Source organism: Urocampus carinirostris, chromosome 9 (genome assembly GCF_059441175.1).
Source record: "Urocampus carinirostris isolate Australia breed hairy pipefish chromosome 9, RoL_Ucar_1.0, whole genome shotgun sequence".
Taxonomy (NCBI): domain Eukaryota; kingdom Metazoa; phylum Chordata; class Actinopteri; order Syngnathiformes; family Syngnathidae; genus Urocampus; species Urocampus carinirostris.
In genome coordinates, this window is record NC_142357.1 from 23,949,076 (window position 1) to 23,957,584 (window position 8,509).

Here is an 8,509-nt window from a genome sequence, read left to right on the forward strand (position 1 = left end):
AATTTTAAAAAAGGAAAATCACCCGGGGAGGACGGGCTCAGCCTCGAATTTTATCAAACTTTTTGGGATATTTTAGCACCGGATCTGATTACTGTTTTTAACGAATTTTCCAGTCAAGACAACATGCCAGACAGTTTCAGAATAGGGATAGTGACTTTATTGCACAAAAAAGGGGACAAAACTGACTTAAAAAACTGGCGACACATAACGCTTTTGAATGTGGACTGCAAACTCTTCAGCAAGCTTTTAGCAACACGTATGTCTGTAGTCTAAGGAGACTTGGTTGATCCGGACCAAACCTGTGCGATCGTGGGAAGGAAGATCAGCGACAGTCTCATGCTAAACCGTGACACCATCTGTTATGCGAGAGACAGAAACGTGCGACTAGTGGTCCTAAGCCTAGACTTTGAGAAAGCCTTTGATCGTGTCTCGCACCAATACCTCTTCAGGGTACTGCAAAAATATGGTTTTACCCGAAGAGTCAAGCGATGACCCGGTTCTGGATGGGCTCGTACTTGCGGAAACTAAACCTTGTACAAAACAATCACTTCATACCAGTGTCCTTTAACTTGCCACAAACACATCTTTTTATTCAGGACCTGATTTAGAAACACAAGAATGTCACAACCACAGGGCCCTTATTGCTATTGTGCAGGAGCGAGCAACAGTGACTCCTGTGCGGAGGCTTGCGTTTGGCAAGCCTACAACGGTCTGGAGCAACGTGAATCATCTTGCCCTCCCAAACAGACGACGGAACCTGTCATGGATGGTGGCTCATGAGGTTCTCTCAGTCAGAACCGTAATGCACCACCGAGGAATGTCAGCGATTCCGACCTGCCCTCGACCTGGCTTTGGCGCCCAGGAGTCGGTGAGGCACCTTTTTGGGGAGTGCAGCGCTGCCGAGGACCTGTGGGCAATAGCCGGACACCTAGGAAAATTGAGGGACTTGCCAGCAGGGGAGGTCCCTGACGCACAGTACGTGCTTTACGGGGTGAGTCGGTCGAAAAGGTCACAGAACGACTTTGCCAAGGACTGGCTTACTCTCGCCGCCATCAAAGACGCCATCTGGACCTCCAGAAACCTGCTGGTAAGGAGGTGCAGGCAGATGCCCCCCGTGGCTGTGCTCCGAATGGCTGCAGATACCATACAATCTGCGAGCGGCAAGCCTAGGACGCAGCCATAAAGAATCATCTATACCCACCTGGAGGAGGGAACCGGAGCTCCACTGTGGAGTTCCCGGCAGCAACGGCCTGGCTATTCGGTTAGTTGTGGAAAGTAGAAGCAAGAAGGGAAAGGACCCATCTAAGCATCCCAGGCAAAGGACTGGAGGATGCTGCTTGGGAGGGTAGGAAGAAATCCCACTTGCGAAGACAGAGCTATGCCCCTGCACAATAGTATTGCCCTTTACACATTGGTTAACTGCTGTTAAAAGTGTCGATAAAAATTGTTCAAACCTCATTTTGTTAGAATATAATAAAATGAAATTGTGAATGTATTTAATTGCTGTTAAAAGTGTCAATAAAACCTCATATTGTTGGAATATGATATAATGAAATTGTGAAAGTGTTTAATTGCTGTTAAAAATGTCAACAAATATTGTTCAAACGTCATATTGTTAGAAAATGGTATAACGAAATTGTGAATATGCTTAATTGCTGTTAAAAGTTTTGAGAAAAATTGTTCAAACCTCACATTGTTTATTTGCTGTTAAAAGTGTCAATAAAATTGTTCAAACCAAAAAAACGGAGTTCAATTCCAATACTGTCTTCTCTTCAAGTGTGGAGTTTGCATGGTCACATTGGATGCACTTACGAGTCAACCACCGTGCCCAATTTGTGCCATACTTAGAATAATTTAATCGGTAAACTATACCTTTTGTTCATATACAGCAGGGGTCGGCAACCTATGACACGCATGCCAGTTTTAATATTTTCTGCAATAAGATTTCATTGATAAATGGTATGGTAGCTGTCCATATAACTTGTTTTTTTGATTGTAGTTCATTGTTGATGAAGAATGGTTAATTCTTGTGGTAAAAAGTTGAAGTCATGGATGTCTACAGGCCTTTGAACATGTTGCTCGCATTCATTTTTAGTTTATTGATGAACAAGTATAGCAGAAGATAAATTGGTCAGATACACAATTTCAATGTATATCCATGTTGTATGTTTGGACTAGTGTAAAATGACAGCTCTGTTGGATGTAAAAAAAATTGTTGTGCGAGTCATTAAACTTGGTGTGGCACACTGATTTACAAGGAAATCTGAAAGTGGCACTCCACACCAAAAATGTTGTTGACCCCTGATATACAGCATCCTCTCATTTTTGCATTACCAATAAAACTATCTATCTACCCTGGCAATATCCCTCGACAGGAGTGACCGACAGCAAAAAACACAAAATATTTGACCATGGCCAACCCGAATGGCCAAACACCCAAACAAGTTAAGCACCTCGGCACCCAAGTTGGTCATGCTTTCATCCCTCCAGAAGAAACGGGACACAAGAAAGTGGCCATGTCACTCAGGTCAGGCTGACACAACACTCTATTTTTCAACAGCAGAGCCCGATCGCTTTCAATGGTTTACCCCTGCCGCATCATACAGGTGCCCTGCCCATCCCTTAGAACGTGTCCAAACATCTCACTATCCTTTTACAACACTTCTCCACTCATTCCTATTACCAACAAGAGCTCTAGCTTCCACTACATTTAGACCTCTTTCCTGCAGTGCACTCATAACACCACCCATTCACGTCAATCACGGCCTTCCTCTTGGTCTCCTTCCATTTACTTCTGCTCTGTAGATCTTCAACATTCTCTCCAAACCCATCCTCTCCATGTGTCCAAACCAACAGAGTACTCTCTTATCCACACGCTTGCTCAGTTCCTCTACTACTCCAGTTCTGTCTCTCACAATTTCATTTCTCAATCTATCCAATCTTGTCCCTCCTAACATACTCCTCATAACTTAATTAACTGATTGTATTCAGTTCTTGTAAAACAGATGCAGAGTCAACATTTACATTTGTCTGTTTTCTCTTTGTGAAGAAGGAAATCAAAGACTAAATATATAACAGCTGACTGTGCAAACACGTCATCTCAAAAACATTTGATTTCCTTCTCAAATCTGCGTTCAGGCTCCAAGTCTCTGCACCATACAACACAGTCGGCACAATAACACTCAATAAAACACCATGTATAAATATGACTTTAGCATGCATTATCTAATAAAATAGAAAATGAAACCATCATAGTGATTCTGTGAGCTCATTCAAGCAGATGACACCATGATTTTTACCTCGTCATTGGCCTAATATAGCATCCTTACCCCTGTCAAACACAAGCCTATTTGTCTCAATTCAACATTTTTCAAATAATTTGGATGACTGAAAATCTACAAAAAGAAAAACTGTTTTTTAAAGATGAGAAGCCGGCACTACAGCAAATTGATGCATTGCAGTCAAGGCCAGTGGCTGTTTCGCTTCACTCATCCGTCTATTTAAACCGATGTGCCTGTAAATCTGCTATCGCTTGACCTTTTCCTTTGCTCTGGAGTGCAAATTGTTACGCTCCAGAGCAGCACTTGTTCCCATTAACTTTACTGATACCATTTTACTTATAGTGAAAACGTTGTTTGGTTCTAAATGCTTCGTTCCTTTCAGCAACATGTGAAAATGTTGTTTGGCCCAATTTTATTATTCAAAAGAAACCATTAATTGTGATGTATTAGATCAGACCTGGGCACTCCGGTCCTGGAGGGCCGCATGTTCTGCATGATTTTTGAGGTTTCTCTGATCCAATACAGGTGATTCCAATCACCAGTATCGTTAACGAGCACTTGCTAGCTTGCTAACGAGGTTATAATTTGTATCACCTGAGTTAAAGAAGAGCAAACTTCAAAATCTGGCAGGACGTGCGGCCCTCCAGGACCGGAGTGCCCAGGTCTGTATTAGATTGTCGCAATAATGATCATATTTTGGGCTATTTTAAGCACACATGAAAGACGATTTGAAGTAAAACACATGTAAAGCACTTAAACTTCAGATAGGCAACTTTAATTTAAGAGTATTTTCATAATCAAAGGGACAGTGTGTAATTTTTTGTTGTAAAAAAAGGAATACTAATTTAAAAAATAAGCAAAACTACATGAACAATAAGATAAATGTGCATTTCTAAATACCGGTTGGTTAAGAAATTTGAATTTATTTGACGAAACAGGAGCCAGATATAGAGGGAGCTGAAATAATTTTCCTGCATCTTGCTGCTACAGGAACCCCCAAAAAAACTGTGAAAGGTTGGACAAAGAGAAGAAAAATCTTGTGGTTTGGTCATTTTGAGTCTCCGTAATTTGGGTTTTTCCTTGTGCTTTTTTGCACTTGTTTTCCATTGCACTACACAGTACAGTGACATCTAGTGGTCAAATTACACGAACTGTTCCTTTAAATCAGAACACCGGTTCCAGGCTTTCAGTTCTCAGGTGGACAAGATCAGTAAAATAATGTAAACTTAACAATTTTAGATTACCGTGGATTTTCGGTATTATGCTTTATCATACTTGTGTATCTTACCCTTCATATTTTAATTATGCATTCAATCTTTCTAAGCACTATGTTGTTCATCATTACAAGACGTTTGAGAAATTTGGCAATCAAACGTTCCTGCTGCCTTTGGACAACGGACAGGCGTTTGGGCGTCATTCTCAAGATGAGCTGTCAATCTTAGCTCCCTTGCAGCAGTGTTGCAGGTAAGACTTAGTTTACTTCAATTTATAGCACGGTAGAAACTGTAAGTAATCTATTTGATAGCTCAACTTTAGGGCCCAAAAACAAAAGCTTAATTTTATCAGTCATTCTGGATAAGTATAATTTGAATGGACAATAAACAATAAAACTTACTTAGCAGACATTTCATTTATAAAGAACTGTATAAAATGCATCTTTTGCTAAATGTTTAGACAAGGACAACTGATTTTTCAATTAGTTTAAATGAGAACACATTATTCACGTAAAAAATGGCAATTAATAGGGGTTGTGGAAAATAAAGCATCAGAACTCTGAGCTCATGTGCGGTCCCTTCTCAAAGGTTCTTCATTTTCCTCATGTTGAGGTTTCTGAATTTTTTCCTCACCCTCATGTAGGTTTTAGATCAGGGGATTTTGTAATAGTAGTGTGGTTTGCAATAATCTGTGGTCTGAGACTACAGTATTTGTGATTAAGGGCTATATAAATAAACATGACTTGACTTGATTTAATTTTCTTTGCCTATTCATCCTTATAGTTTTTGATCTCTATTTTCTCTTCAACGTCTCTATATCAAAAGTTTTATCCTAGAGTGCCATGTCTAATCTCATTGCATACAATGTTTCACAGCATTGATATAATTGACAATAAAGAACATTCCAATACTAATCATGGATTCCAAAATATATTTTTCAAGCATAACCCATTTATTCACAAACAATAGGAAAAAAAATATTTTCATGTTTGACGTTGAATGTGTTTATTTTAACAGCTGAGTAAATGCAGTTTTACACCTGAACCAACTCACAACTCTACACAAACTCAAATAGGAGCTATGAAAAAATATAAAGTTTGTCTTAAATGCCATACTGGTTTGAAATGAATAAAAAAGAAATTCAAACATTTTTAGCAGATCATGGGCGACAAAATTAGATTACATTCATCAAACTTCTAGGCTGGGCCTACTAAAGCTGAAAGGATATTCTTTACTGCATTCTAGCAGCCAGAGAGGGCGTTTGGTTTGCATTTATTTAAAAAAATCATAACTTTTGATAGGAATGACCTAGAGACGCACTTCTTTTTTTTTAAAATACTCAGAAATTAATACAATACAAATTTGGCGGCAGAAAGAAACAGAAAGTTGTAATAACAGTGTTTGGAGACCATGTGCGGGCGAGGAGCCAAAGCAAGAAAATGGCTTGAGGGTAAAATAAGAAGCATTTTTTCATCAACTTTAAACAGAAATATAATTGTGAGAAGTTTTTAACCCTAAAATATTCCAACCTTTTTTCCAGTACAATAGTCACCCAACAATTTCTTTGAAGTTAATGAAGTTATTAGTACCCTCTAAAATAGGTTCTCAACTGGTAGTTTGAGACCCAAGACTGGGTTTGCTAACACGTTTTCAGAGGGTCCCTCCTTAACAGTCGATGGAGACAATGTCCTGCTCCGTCTCTTCTACCTGTTCAGTTAATAAGAACGTTTGAGAGGGACCACATCTCATTTTATTGTGATTTTATTTTCTTGGCTGCCTGGCTGCTATTGGTGTGTGAGTGTGTGTGTATGGGTAAGTGTGAAGCATATTGTAAAGCGCTTTGGGCGGTCTTCATTGACTTGAAAAGCGCTATATAAATGAAGACCATTTACCATTTTTCTGTCCAAAACAATGGGTCCCAAGAAAGAGGGAAGGGAAACTAGTAAACAGTGACAATGATTGAAACGATTGTGAAATATGAATATAGTGTACAAGGGTGTCATTAAAAGACTGCTAGAAGGTACAGTAAATGGTTTAAAATGTAATATTTTTAGCTTTTTACCAGTGTATCAATTTTTTATTGAATACATAGTTAAATAATTATCTATGTTAAGGTGCACACTTTATTGATAATTTCAATTTCTTTCAGTATGAGAGTATTTTAAAGCATTTTTATGGGGTCGTTTGTATGTGATGTAGGCTTATATGAGAGTTATACAGTACGTAGTCATTTTAGGTTTGCTGTTCTTTATTATTTTTTAAAAACGGTAAATATATTTTACCGTCTCTGCCTTGAGCTGCACAATCACTTCCTTTTATCATCCCCTTACTCCCTTCAGATATATTTTAGAAGTGGATCTTTTTTCTTGATTTGGGTCGCAGCTTGGGCGGCACGGCGGCTGGGTGGTTAGCACACAGCTGCATGGTGCGGAAGTTAAGGGTCCAAGTCCAGCGACCGAAGCCTCCCGGTGGTGAGTTTGCATGTTCCCCCCGTGCCCGCGTGAGTTTAATCACTTTCACTCTGGTTTCATCACACATTCCAAAAACACGCATGGCCGGTCAAAATTGTGTGAATGAGCGAGTCAGTTGTCTTTGTGTGACCTGCGACTGGCTGGTAATCACTTCAGGATGTCCCCTCCCCACTGACCGAGAACAGCTGGGATGGGCTCCAGCACGCCCGTGACCCTACTGAGGATAAGCGGGTGCAGATAATGGATGGATGGATACCGGGTTGCAGCTTGGGTGGAATGGTGGGTCTTTGTAAGTCAAACCAGTTGAGAACCAATGCTTCAAAAAATTAGTTACCCTCTATTTTTTAATTTACTTATCATTATATTGCCAAGGGTAAGGCACGCATTGGTATCCCCCTTTGGGTCCTGACTCACTAGTTAAGAAACACTGCCGGAAAATAACTTAAATCATATTTACAGTGTTAGAGTAAGAAGGGACAAGCAGTCTTTTAATCTCCTAACCACAGAATGTTCTCTCACTGCTTTTTCTTTCACCCTCATTTTAATTTCAGGAAGCGAGTGAAGCAATAGATGTAATTTCACGACAAACCCTTAGCAATGAATAACGCAAATCCCTCCTTTTAACTCTCTAATGCTTCCATAAGAACACATGGAATAGGTATCAAAATCCCAGGGGGATGTGCAATCACATCCTGTGTTTGTTTGACCCTCCGTCACATGCAGAATGTTGCGCGGAGGCACTAAAGTATAAAACGGAATGTTGGTCAAATTAGCAACTTTTGTGAATGTTTGTTATTACGCCAACATGTTTCCTTTTCCCCCTTGTTTCCTGTTTGTACAAAAATGTGGAGTTTGCCACACTGTCAAATGATGATGAAAGCCTCACCACACCCATTTCTAAAGTATCCGGCCTCCCGCTTGTTGGACCTAATGCCCTTATTTGGTTGTACTATCAGCTCGGCTGGGGATTGGTGGAGGAAATGAAAGGATAAGCTTGTGATTGGTGGAGGAAATAAAGGGCTCCGTTCTGAGACCCACACCTGTGTGTTGACGCCGTGCACAAATTTTGACTTTTGTGTGTTGGTGGAAATCTACTTTTCCCCCAAAAACAACAAATTACTTTTGATACCTTAGTTTTAAATGTACCTTTTGGAGGCATTAGAAAATTAATAATATATTTATGATAAATCCTAAAGATGTCGTTACACAATTTTAGGGCATATATGAGGGATTAATAACTTACTCAAATGTATGAATCAACTGAAAAGTGATCAAATATGCAGAATAGAATGCTATTTTAATTTTGCACTAATCATCAATAGGGTGGAGAAATTTAAGGGAATCCTCTTTAGTTTTACGCTGCTATTTTCTCAACACAATAAATATGAAAAGAAATGATGCAGGATGTAGCTTATCTCCTCTGTCCATGAAGTTGCTCTGATTGGGTAGGGGAACCAAAACTTTCGTTTCCCTATTGTGCAGCATCATGAGATTTTTGGGCAACTCAAATTATAAATACAGAACAGATGGAAAAGCACAAAAA